Below are 13,854 nucleotides of genomic sequence, written 5' to 3'. Positions count from 1 at the left end.
TCCTACATTAACATTCCAAGTTTCTTTCTAATTATACAAACACTGTGGAGATACCTACTCAAGCCAAATACTATTAGCCTACTGTTCGAGGATCTAAGTATACGCTCTGCCTCTTTGTATGAACGTATCCCCAAGTTTTTACAAAGGGGTATAATCCATTTTTTGCAAGATAATACATATAACGGGCAAAAAAAGAGGATATGAGCCTCGTCTTCTTTCAGTTTTAAGTCACAAGAGTTACAATATGGGTCTTTACTTGCCCCTCCCCACCGGCAAGTATTTGCGTTTATCTGTAAGACCCCGTATCTAAATTGAAGGTAAACAGATTTGGCCAGGGGTGGCTCAATTTCGTCCATAAAATGTTCAAACGAGGGGTGGTCCTTAAATTGCAAGAATGTGTGCGTTAAAGTACCAGTGGCACGTTCGTATACATGAGTGTTCACATAATTCCAGTAGGCAGATTTTACTTGGTTCTTACAGATGTTTGGCGAGGTGATTGACGTGGCTGGTGTTTCCCAGAAGTGTAATAGACCTATTTTTATGAACCAATAGGATACATGTCTCAGCCACTTAATTGAGTTAAAAGAGTCCAGCTCCCTAACTTCCAATAGACCTGCTCTATAATCAGCAAGTTCCGGAGTAGACCATAATCTCACCCAATAAAGCAATGGCCGCAACCAACATAAGAAGTCTGTACGTTTTACACTGATGTCTAGATAGACCGGCACTAAAGGTGTTCTTACAGGCAGTCTTAGTAGACGTCTAAGAAACATGTTTTCGTCAACATCAAATGTTTTTTTTAGAGTAAGGGCCCCAAATCTCAGCCCCGTACAAGGCGGCAGATTGAGCTTTTGCTTTGAACACTTCAATCGCAGGTGTTATGGCTTTAGATGTACTCCCACCATGAATCTTTAGAATGGGGAGTGAGTTCTGTTTTAGTGTTAACCTGCTTTTGACAAGTTGATTTGTCCAAGACATTCTGCTGTCCAGCCTAATACCAAGATAATCAAAAGAATCTACATACTCAAGTTTGGTATTATTTAGGGCCAGATTCTTCTTGAATGATTTGGAGGGATTAATGGCCATGTATTTGGTTTTGGATGAGTTAATTTCTAACCCCTTCATCACACAATAGCTGTTAAATTTATTTATTAGATTTTGCAAGCCTTTGGGTGTTTGGGATATTAGGATGGTATCATCCGCAAATAGCAATGCTGTAACTGCCTCATTGCACAGTTTAGGTGAATCATGGTTGCATTGGGCTAGATAGTGGGGAATATCGTTTACAAACAGGGAAAAGAGGGTTGGGGCCAGTACACACCCTTGTCTTAACCCCCTTTTCACTGGGATGGGTCGGGTAAGTTCTCCATTTCTTCCCCACCTTACTTTAGCAATGTTATCAGTATGCAGTTTTATAAGATTAACCAACAGTTCGTCCGGGACGCTCATCTTCCTTAAACATTCCCATAGTAAGTGGCGGGGAACAAGATCAAATGCTGAACGTAGGTCCATGAATGCAACATATATGCTACACTTCTTTATCTTAACGTATTTCCAGCATATGCACATGAATCTGTACACATGATCCACAGTGCTAGTCTTGGATCTGAAACCTGCTTGGAATTTAGAGAGGATTTCGGATTCATCAATCCAGATTAAAAGCCGATTTAAAATGTGTCTGGCAAAATTTTTTTGTAAGATATCGATTAAACTAATTGGTCTGTAATTGCCCGGGTTGTAGCGATCCCCTTTTTTAAAAATGGTTACTATTTCTGCCCCTTTCCACGTTTCAGGGATCGGGGTTCCCAGTAAGATTGAGTTACACAAATAATTTATGTAGGGGCACCATACCTCAATATTATGGGTGAATAAATCACCAGGTAATTTGTCCGGACCTGGAGCTTTACCTGCCTTTATTGCTTTTATTGCACACAGAGTTTCTTTAATGCTGAATTGCACAGGATTAATACACTGGTTAGAAAAACCGGGGTCAATATACTCAGCAGGTGACCCTACCTGATCATACAAAACCACAAAATGGTCAAACCAGACCTTTTCGTCCAAAAAGAAATCCCTATTGGAGCTGCCTGTTTTATTGTTTTTGGCTATCAAATTCCAGAAGGTGCATTGGTCATGTCTCCTGGCGGCACTCAAGAGATCTTCCCAGATTCGTTCATCCCATTCCCTTTTTGCATTTTGCAAAAGGCTTTTATATACTTTTCTACATTCTCTAACCCTCAACTGGTCTTTAGATTTCACGGCAATAATTAGATTAGTTTTGGCTAGATGACACTGTTTGTTGTACCATGGCGTCTCTAGTTCCAATTGCCTATTTGTGTTATCTTTTTTATTTGTACAACTTTTACTCAGGAGGGGAGTTAGTGATTCCACTAGGTGATAATGCATTTTCAGGACCTCGTAGGATCCCAACCTTAGGTTTTCGTATTGGGGGATGATATCTGAGAAGGTATTATAAATTCCCAAGAGCGTCTCTTCTTTTGCTAGAATATGGGGCCATTTAATTGCCTTCCTATTGTTAGAAACGACAACCTCAGCTACCCCACTCTCACTTTCCATCTTGCTATCATGTTCCAAAAAAGGGTCAGATAATAGCCCTAGTTGTAATGGAAAGTGATCACTCTCTGGTCTGTTCACGACTTTAAGGGCCAACAATAAATACCAGAGATTAGTTGAAATCAGCATGAAGTCAATCAAGGATTTGGACAACCCCTTGCTGAAGGTGTTGTTAGCCGGTTTATCCGGGTCTAGTCGACCATTGCATGCCCGCAAGCCATGGGATACAGTCAATTCATATATTTGCATAGCAGCCACTGTACATTTTACAGACTTTACATTATCTAGGGGGGGGATGTCAAGCGCTCTGTCTTCATTTTCCAATAATTTTTCGAGCCCCATTATGGGCTCGAACTGGCAGTTGAAATCCCCGCCTATGTATATTTTAGAATCAGGCTCTAAATTACCTAGATAAGAACTAAGTTGTTCTATGACCATTGATACCTTGTTATGTGGGGAAGGTCTATTGTAGACATTTATCATATGAACATTACCCAAATTTCTTGTGGTTAACTTGACGCCAAGTAAATCATTGGAAGCAAAGTGCAGGGGCGATACAACAACATCCAGGGATATACTTATCCGAATTATTAGGCCCCCAGAGGGTCTACCTCTTGCTGATGCAGTTGCCCCACAGAAAAACGTTTTAAAACCAAGTCTATGTACAATGTTGGTAGCCCATGTTTCATGCAAAAGTATAATGTCATGCTCCTCCATGAAGGAGCTCCAATTTCTATCACACAGGTTTCTAGACAGCCCTGCGATGTTCCATGACAATATCTTTATGTCTCGGTTGGGCTTGCAGGGTTCTTGGTTGGTTGGGTAACAGTTACTTGTGATCAAGGTTCCTCCCTCATTGGGTAAGTCCGTGGTTACCAGAACAGGCACCTGGTTCCGGTGTACTTTGTTGAACAATGATTATGTCGGTGAACCGTGACCCTCAATGCTACCATCAACAATTGAATCTGGCCCTTGTTGGTCGGCTACTTTTCTTCTGGGTAATTTCCCTGCCTGTCTTGGCTTAGAATTTTCATTCCCAACGGTCATTACCCCAGAACTTGTCGTCAGTATTTCACTCGATTCATGCTGATCCTCGCTGAAAATATGGGGAGTCGAACCATTAGATTCATCTTCTTCGTTTGTTTGTCAATGACCCCACCATGACCAGTTATTGTCCGATCCCGAATTTATCGGGGGTATTCTTTCGATTGGGGTCGGGAGATCGAAAAAGGAATATTTATTGGCCATCAAGCCTGGCTGTTGTGGGACTCTGCTATCTTGCTTCCATTGTATTGGGTAAAAGTAACTAAGATCACAGGTCCCAATTCCTCGGTTATTTCTTCGTGGCTGTTGGCTATATACGAGTTGGGCTACAGAGGGATCTTTAAAGTTGACCAAGATGCAATCCCCTTCAATGTCTTTTGGTCTTGTTCCCACCCAACTGACTCTTCGGACTTGGATGACTTGGCAGTTGACTGTATAGGGTAGAGGTCTGTTTTCCCTTAGCCCGTATAAGGTCTTATTTTTTAGTTCATCATAAGACTCCCTTTTGTTGGGTTTCAATGGTGGAACCTCAGTGAGAACTACCACATATGGTTGGCACCCTGGCGGAAGATGTGCATTAGGGACCCTCTTGGTCACCTGAAGGTCAGTGCTACAGTAAGATGTTTGAGCATTGGTGTTATGGCTGGTGACTGCAGGTCCCGTTCCATTTGTTGATTTAGTGGGTGCCCTAATTTCTGGAGTGGTAGTGTTTGATGATTGTTTTGTTTTACGCGGTGCTGGCTTTGGTGGAACAGCCAGCTGCGATCTGTCACTGGTCGGTAAATCTTTCCGGGACACCGTGCTCAATCCTCCCAGTACGGTATTAGACCTGCGTGAATCTACTGCCCTATCTTTCCTAGCTGGGCGAGGTGATTGAGCTGGTTTGGTGGTTGTTGGGCTTTTCTCAGTTCTTACAGTTTCTTGGCCAATCTTTGTATGAAGTTTTACCAGCGTTTTTAGGGCAAAGAAATTATCCAAAGATGTTTGTTCAAATTTGTCCAAGCGGTCTGATAACCCTTTCAGTTTTTCTGTTACTGGCAGCAATAAGGATGTCATGAGGGATTGAATCCGTTCCATCAACATTTCTGGTGCTGGTAGGTCTTCAGAGTTGTTAGCTGAATCAATAGCCACAGCGGTATCAACAGAATCTTTTAGCTGATTACACTCCGGGGATTCACTGTGTTCGATCCCATTATTCGTAGGTCCATTAGCTACTGCTTTACAGTGAGCTCCCACATTCATGTAGTTTTTGCGGATTCTTTTTAAAGCTTTTAGTCTATAGGCTTTGCGTGGAGTGACTAATCTTTTACGTTTTACAGCAACCCTTCCTGTCGTCTTAAAGGGTGATTGGAGGGTATGGTCTAAGGGGGCGTCATGTATCGTTATTAGAGGCAAGGCCGATGGTGCGCGCATTTCAGCGTTTATAACGTTTCTGGTTCCGGCATTAGTTGATGTTTTATTTTGAGGTGCCGGGTCAGGTGCAATCTCAAAAAAGTCACTGTCCGGTCTTAAGTCGATGACACATGGTTGCATGTCGCTAGGAATATGAGGAGTGTTTGAATCAGCTAGCATGACGTTATTTGAAGGAGATTTGGCCTGCGCAAGAGACCCCATGGAGGATCGCTTGTGTGCCAAATATTCACGTGACAGTCTACGTTCCGCTAGGATAATCTCCTTCTCTACCACAGAAACCGCACGGGTAATGAAATTGTCCAAAGTCCCCAGCGTGGTATTTCCCCCTCTCCGTGAGCATCTACCTGAACGGGTAGCCATTGGGAGTATGTAGACATATACAAATGCTTAACACAGTTAGATGTATTACTGTAATCCCTCTACACAGTGGTCCGCTGGCTTACCAGAAATGTTGGGGGGATGGCCCGTCCCGGCCCCTGCTGGCCCCAGACGGCCACAGACGGCCCGCCCTTTGCCCGGGCTTCGCCCGGCGTCCCGCTTGCGTCCCGCAAGACGGACTCTCGCTTGATGTTATAGGCGAGGCAGTGGTGGGCGGGGAACTCAGGGGGGCGCTGACCAGATGTCACGTGGTCATGCAGGGACTCCTGGGATAGTGAGTCCCTGCCGCGCTACCCCTGCAGCCTCCTCAGATGGTCCTTCCTCACGTCAGCAGTCACGGCAGACAAGCAAGGGCGGTCAGCGTGTTAAAGTTGGTGGGTCCACCCACAAGCGAAGCGGCTCCCGCGCAGCGGGAGCGGCGAGCAGTAAAGTTCAATCCAGGCAGCAAACAGCGTCACTGGGCTCGACAGAAGGGACACACGAAGCAAGTGGTTCTGCTTCCTTTTACCGGCTCCACCATTAAGTGAGGTGCCCCTGCACTCTTGAGTGTTGGTGATCGAGGCCCTCCTCCACCCGCAGGTTTCCCTGCCCCTCATCCCTGGTGGTCCAGTGGACCTCTGTCTCCTTTCTCTCACTCTGCTCCTTCACTCGTTTTTCTCCCCTTTCTATCTTTCACCTTTCTGCACCTCTGTTCTTTTGCGCCTTATTTCTGCCCATTTTCCCTTTCTCTCCCTCTGCTCCTTCACTCGTTTTCACTCGTTTTTCCTTTCTGCACCTCTGCTCTTTTGTGCCTTATTTTTGCCCATTTTCCCTTTCTCTCCCTCTGCTCCTTCACTCGTTTTCACTCATTTTTCTACCCTTTCTATCTTTCACCTTTCTGCTCATTTCTGCATCTCTGCCCTTTTGTGCCTTATTTCTATTTATTTTCCCTTTTTTCTTTATCCCTTCTTTCCTCCCTTTACCTTTCCCCGCCGCTGCTGCCCCCGCAGCCCCTCCCCCCCCCAGCGCGACCGGCTCAATCCAGCTCCCCTCCCTGCTCCCGCCTCCCAGCTGTCCAGCCCTCCCTGCCCCCTACTTAATGGCGGCCACTGCGGGGATAGGCGAGCAAGACCACTGACTCATTGTAAGTGAAATTGCTCTCCCACCCTAGCAGCTCCACCATTAAGTGAGGTGCCCCTGCCCCTGCACTCTTGAGTGTTGGTGATCAAGGCCCTTCTCCACCCGCAGGTTTCCCTGCGCCTCATCCCTGGTGGTCCAGTGGACCTCTGTCTCATTTCTTTGTTTCTGCTCCTTCACTCGTTTTTCTCCCCTTTCTATCTTTCACCTTTCTGCACCTCTGCTCTTTTGTGCCTTATTTCTGCCCATTTTCCCTTTCTCTCCCTCTGCTCCTTCACTCGTTTTCACTCGTTTTTCTACCCTTTCTATCTTTCACCTTTCTGCTCTTTTGTACATCTCTGCTCTTTTGTGCTTTATTTCTGCTTATTTTCCCTTTTTTCTTTATCCCTTCTTTCCTCCCTTTACCTTTCCCCGCTGCTGCTGCCCCCGCGGCCTCTCCCCCCCAGCGCGACCAGCCCAATCCAGCTCCCCTTCCCGCTCTCGCCTCCCAGCTGTCCAGCCCTCCCCGACCCCTACTTAATGGCGGCCACTGGTTCACCGAAGGCGCGTCAAAGGCAAGCACGTCTGCGCCCGTCTGCGACCCGTCCGCGACCAGCACCAGGAACCCTGGGCCTCCGCCCCGCCAACGCTATGACCCAGCAGCACTCCACGCACTCAACCCATTCTGCAACAACAACTGCAAGCTAGCATCACCAGCCGACACCCATGGACCCTTCAGCTGTCATCGCTGCTGGCACACCTGCAGCACCGCGAAGAACATGGATCAAGCACAACCCGTCCACAAGAACACAACCGAACCGAAGACCCTGCAATGCATATTCCTCAACGTACAATCCCTCCACAAACACGCCACAGAAATCTGGGACCTCCTCGACAGCATCACCCCAGATGTAGCATTCTTCACCGAAACCTGGACCAACACCACCTCGGGACCGGACATCGCCATCGCCATCCCCCAAGGATAAAAGATCCCCAGGAAGGACCGCCCCACCCACCAAGGAGGAGGAATCGCCATCATCCACAAATCCAGCCTCCGCCTGAGCACACTCCCTGACGAGTTCACAAAACTGATGGAACACCTTCACTTCAAGATACTGGCCAGCCCCACCGCCGCCCTCTGAGGAACCCTCATCTACCGACCCCCTGGACCCCGGGGACCCTTCGCCAACTCCATCACGGACATTATCTCCCCGCAGGCCATCGCATCCACCAACTACACCCTGCTGGGAGACCTCAACTTCCACCTCGACAATCAACTGGACCCCAACACCACATGCCTCCTGGACAACCTCCACAACATTAGGAGACCTCAACTTCCACCTCGACAATCAAGTGGACCCCAACACCACATGCCTCCTGGACAACCTCCACAACAGATCGTGACCGAGCCCACGCACTCAGCAGGACACACCCTCGACCCCCTCTTCACTACAGGAAACTCCATCACCTTCAGCCACACCACCGAACTCCCATGGACCGATCACCGTTGCGTCCACTTCACCTTCAGAACACCCACCATCCACAGACAACAGCACCTGCTTCCACAAAGAAACTGGACCACACTCAACAACTCCACCCCAACTATCGTGGAAAACAACGACCCCAACACCGCAGCCCGAACCCTGCATAGATGGATCTTGGACAGCACCAACATCATAGCCCCCCTCAAGAAAAACAACAATACCCGTGCCAAGAAAGCCAGATGGTTTACCACCGAACTTCGAGAGTCCAGGCGCACATGCCACCGCCTCGAAAAGACCTGGAGAAACACCAAATCCACAGAAGCCTACAACAACTTCAGAGCCGCCACCAACGCCCACCATCAACTCATCAGAGAAACGGGGAAAAAAGCGATTGAAGACAGAATCTCCACCCACGCACACAACAGCAAGGAACTCTTCAGCATCATCAAGGAGTTCGCCCAACCCACCAGCGAGTCTACCGACATCCCTCCCTCACAAGACCTCTGCGACAAACTCAGCATCTTTTTCCACCACAAAATCAAGAGCATCTATGACAACTTCGACAAAGACAACCAACACACTGAACCCTCACCAACCACCCCCGACACCCGGAAACCAGCGATTGATGACTGGACAGCCCTCACCACCGAAGACACACTGAAGACAATGAAGTCAATCCACTCAGGGGCGCCCACGGACCCCTTCCCCAACCACATCTTCAACAGAGCCGCCAACATGCTCTGCCACACCATCAACCGCTCCCTGGCGACCGCCTCGTTCCCCGACGACTGGAAACACGCCGAGGTCAACCCTCTCCTGAAGAAACCCTCAGCGGACCCCACCGACCTAAAAAAATACAGACCCGTCTCCCTGCTCCCATTCCCAGTGAAAGTCATCGAGAAAGCCATCAACAGCCAACTCGCCACATTCATTGAAGAACACAACATCCTCAACTTCTCCCAATCCGGCTTCAGAAAAAACCACAGTACGGAAACCGCCCGTCTTGCCGCAACAGACGACATCCGCACCTTACTGGACAAAGGAGAAACAGTAGCCCTCATCCTCCTCGACCTATCAGCGGCGTTCGACACAGTCTCCCACCGCACCCTAATACGCAGACTCTACGATGCAGGAATCCAGGACAAGGCCCTCGACTGGATCTGCTCCTTCCTCTCCGGCAGGATGCAGCGGGTCAGACTCCCCCCTTTCCTCTCGGACCCCTCACCTACCACCTGCGGAGTCCCCAGGGCTCCTCCCTCAGCCCGACGCTCTTCAACGTCTACATGGCTCCACTTGTCCCCATCGTCAGAACCTACGGACTCAACATCGTGTCATACGCAGACGACACCCAGCTCATCCTCTCCCTATCCAACGAGCCCAACACCGCCAGACGCAACTTTCGAGAAGGCATGGAAGCCGTCGCCAAATGGACGAAAAACAACTGCCTACAACTAAACACCAACAAAACAGAAGTACTCATCATGGGCCCAAACCCCGATGCCTGGAGCGACACCTGGTGGCCCACCGCCCTCGGAAAACCCGCCAACCCTCACAGACCACGCACGCAACCTGGTAATCATCCTGGACTCCGAGCTCAAAATGGACCGCCAGATCAACTCTGTCTCATCTTCCTGCTTCCACACCCTCCGCCTCCTTCGTAAGACCTTCAAATGTATCCCTCTCGAACACCGAAAGACAGTCACTCACGCCCTGGTCACCAGCAGACTCGACTACGGCAACGCACTCTACGCCGGAATAAACAAAAACCTCATCCGCAAGCTACAGAACATCCAGAACGCCGCCCCAAGACTGGTCCTTAACCTGAAAAAACACTGCCACATCTCCCAGCACCTGCGCACACTCCACTGGCTCCCCGTCGAGGCGAGAATCACCTTTAAGATGCTCACCCACGCACACAAGGCCCTCCACGGCACCGGACCAGCATACCTGAACAGCCGACTCAAATTCCACGCACCCCAAAGGACCCTACGATCAGCCCAGCTTTCCTACGCCGTGGTCCCTCGCACCAGAAAGACCAGATCGGGAGGCCGCTCCTTTTCCTTCCTCGCGGCCAAAGCATGGAACGCCCTTCCGCTCCACCTCAGACAGACAACATCGCTCCCCATCTTCGCAAGAAACCTTAAAACCTGGCCTTTCGACAGACCCCCTTCTTGATGGAATGGAACCTGCACCCCCCCTCCCCTCACACCCCTAGCGCCTTGAGACCCTCACGGGTGAGTAGTCGCGCTTTAACAAACTCCTGATTGAAACTCCTGATAGCTTACTGCCAAGGTTGCAGTCTATAAGCAGGTGGAAACATGTCACTACCCTTCAATGGGCATCTACCCAATACAATGTAAGGAGACCATGACTCCCACCCTCTATTGACATTTGTTCCCCAAAAGATTTTGATTTGCAGATATTGCTCAGGGAACCCAGCCTTCTACCAAGGTCCGGTTTTTACTCTTGCCCCACTGGAAGTGTTTGCTATCACCCCCTGGATCACCAGCTTACCTTCTGGGTCCACCTTCCAACTAGGGGTCACTATGATTGATCTATGTCTTCCTCTGGGTAATGCTCCTCCCCCAGTACCACAGTAACCATCCCAACAGAATGCCCACTTCTGAGTATCTTCTTCCTAGGTTAAGAGGCGTCACTACTCTTACGCTCTCACTCTATCCTGCGTATCGTCAAATAATCTTTCATAAGACATACACCATTTATCAATGACACCCCCCAACACAAAGTTAGGTACTACATTTTTAGGCACGTATGACCTATATATAGACACCTCACCTCAGCTGCTGCCATTTTCAATGGAATGCACAAATCTCAATGTGACCTTCTTTTTATCTAAGTTCAGCTTCATTTCCTTTAATCCTGATGTCTTGTCTTACAGTGCTGTAGCAGCCAGGTGGGCCTGCAGCTCCCTCTCTGACTTCTAGTCAATGTACTGCAGCTGGTGGATTGCCAGCTCTTAGGGGCTCAGTTTTTAAGATCCCAAATTTCTCCCAGCCCTGGAAGGTGCACTAGAGAGTCCATTTTAAGATGTTATGCTCTGTATCCTTATTTTCGTCAGCTTCTCATTCTCCTTTGAGGTGACCTGTTGCTGGCAGACTTCTTCCCAGGCTTTGAGAGTGGTGTAAAACACTCCTTGAGGGATTCCCTGCTCACCTTCATCCCCCACTGCTTGGCCTTGTTCTTCAGCTCTGTCATGCTAAGGCTCTAAACAATAAAAATAGTGTTTGGATCATTCCAATAGCTTGCCCCAAACTAGAGATAGCAGGGTAATCATTTTATTCTAACTCTAGTTTTTCTCAAAGGACGGCACCAGCCCTTTGTAGTGAGAATGGTTTTTTGAGGCTAGTCACTGTAGCTGCATGTCAGCATTAAATACTTGAATGTACCACTTTTTAATACTAGGGAGCCCAACTTCTGAGCTACAATGCCTATTTAGTAATTTAAAAAAAACTATTTGATAACAATAACCTGCTCAAATTAAATCGCCGGTGATCTTTGCATGGAATAAGGCAATCAGTTTAACTCTTCCAACAGGGAGGAATGCGAAGGTGGTGGTGGTTTAGTTTCTCACGCCTGGGTCCGGGCAGGAGGTCTTGCTCAGCTGTGAAGTGCAGCAGTGGAATTTCAAACTGCGCTCTTCACCAACGAATTTCCCGAAAGAGGAGCATTTCTTGGAAGCTGCAGTTAGTCAATCAGAATTCAGGTTAGTCTTCCTCGCTAGGCTTAGGCGTAGGATAGCACGTTTTGCTGCGGTGGTAGTTAGATAGGTATTTCATAGTTCTTAGTGTAAAAGCTTAAATAGGTACAGGAAGAATTTTTACTCACCTTAGCCCTTGAGTCGTGAGTCTTCTTTGGGTTTAACGACGACGTCCAGCACACCCGTTCTCCTGAGAATGAAGATACAAGAGAGTTACAGAAAAGAAACAAGTAAGGCAGAATGAGAGAGTGAGAACTGCAATTAAGAAAAGTGAGAATTTACTATGTAACAAACTTACTAGGTCTTGTTTATGGTTTAGGGTGTTATTTTTCAAATATTAAAAGAAGATAGAAGAGGAGCTAAGGCCTATGACCAATTTGGTAAGGAAGTTAGAAGAAAGAAGTCAAAGAATCATAGGGTGGGATAATAAAGGAGAATAATTATCTCCACAATAGTTATAGAAAAGAGTGTGAAAGCAGAAAAAGAAAGCATATTCTTAAGAAAGATAAAGAAGGCTTGCGTGAAGATATAGAGAAGGTCAAGACAGTCTCTTCTCAGTCCACATCCCCTTTGCCCTGACGGGGTTCATGCGACCGCCAGTTATTTTGGTTTTTGTGTGGAGTCCTGAGGTGGTAATTGAGAAATATTCGACGTTCTGCTCCCGGGAGTACTGACTTCAAGTGAGTTAAGAAGTCTCTGACAAAAGTTAAGTACATTAATTGGCATTTAGCTAATTGTGCTATGTTTTAGGAGTCCAAACACAAACATTGGGCCATGGACAGCAGTGTCCCCGTCCCCCTAGTGATAGAATGGAAAAGCCGGACGTTATTATACTTGGGGTTGTTTGTAGATGATGTCTAGCTAGGGAGGAGGATGCTGTTGGCCTTGTTGATTGGGTGTTTTGGAGTAAAGGTGGTGATGACGATGAGAATTGTATTTTAACCTAAGTGCTTTAGGGAAATGGTATGTTGATAGTTTGTTTTTTGTAGTGCTTGTGCTAGGGTTGTAAAAATGCACAACTGACTATCAATTCAAAATTATGTGCTGTTAGCATGGTGATTGGATATGTTCTTAGCAACTTTTGGGAGGTAAGAGGTTTGAATTGTTTAGTAGAATAGGCAATGCTTGATTAATCACTCACCCTCATTTAGCATCTAGTTTATCTGTCATAATAATATACTTTGTGATCAACACATTCTAGCAAAGTGTATATATTCACTTCTTATCTTTTAAAAATTACAAAAAATATATGCAGATAATAGATTTGTATTCATTTATTATATTTTTTAATTTTTTTATATACAAAAGTTATCAACATATTTTTCAATAAAATAATATGTATTCTGATTGGGTTTCATTTTAAGTCCCTGTCTCCATTATTTTCAATGAGAGATTGCTGTAGTACCAGTAGCCAATCATATGTGGTGCTTTACTTAGTCCTGATATAAGTGGGATTATATTTACTGTTGTCACTTAAAAGTAACTTTGGAGGTGCAAAATGTGATAAGCAATGGGCTTACTCATTTGTAGGTAGGTGCCTCTCCCTCCTCAACACCCTCCTTAAGCCCTTCCTTGCCTCTCCCTAAACTCCTTCATTTAGTAGGAGCAAATACCCTTTTTCCAGCCACTCCCCGATTTCTTACTCATTTGCTACCAATTAGTAAACTTACATGTGTAAAAATATCCCAAAATAAAAGATAGGAGATAGGAGAAGTGGCAGCTGAAAATTACTCTTGTAGGTTAGTGGATTGCATTTTGTAGGAAGTAAGTAGTATTATTGTTGCACTTTTTGCATCCTACAAAATGTAGTGTGTGAATTGAGGCCTTAGTGTCTTGCTTTTCTTACATGCAAGATATATCATGTTTGCAGACATGAATGATAAAAGTTGAATCTGTTGTGTGACATTCCATGGACAAAAAAGAAAATTAGTTTACACTTTGTGTAAAATAAGTCAGTTTAGAAAGAAAACTGCAGCCTGTAATTTGTAGAAACACTCGCCTATTTTATTGTTGTGTATAGACCTATAGCTTGGAAAACACACAAATATATTCCAATAAGTACCTTCATTCTGATAAACTCTGTTAATTTTAGGAAGACAGATCAGAAAAATGAACAGCCAGTTTTCTCTTTCCTCGTTAAAACTGAAC

The sequence above is a fragment of the Lissotriton vulgaris genome, chromosome 4_1 (assembly GCF_964263255.1).
Source record: "Lissotriton vulgaris chromosome 4_1, aLisVul1.2, whole genome shotgun sequence".
NCBI lineage: Eukaryota > Metazoa > Chordata > Amphibia > Caudata > Salamandridae > Lissotriton > Lissotriton vulgaris.
Note: the sequence above shows the minus strand (reverse complement) of the source record.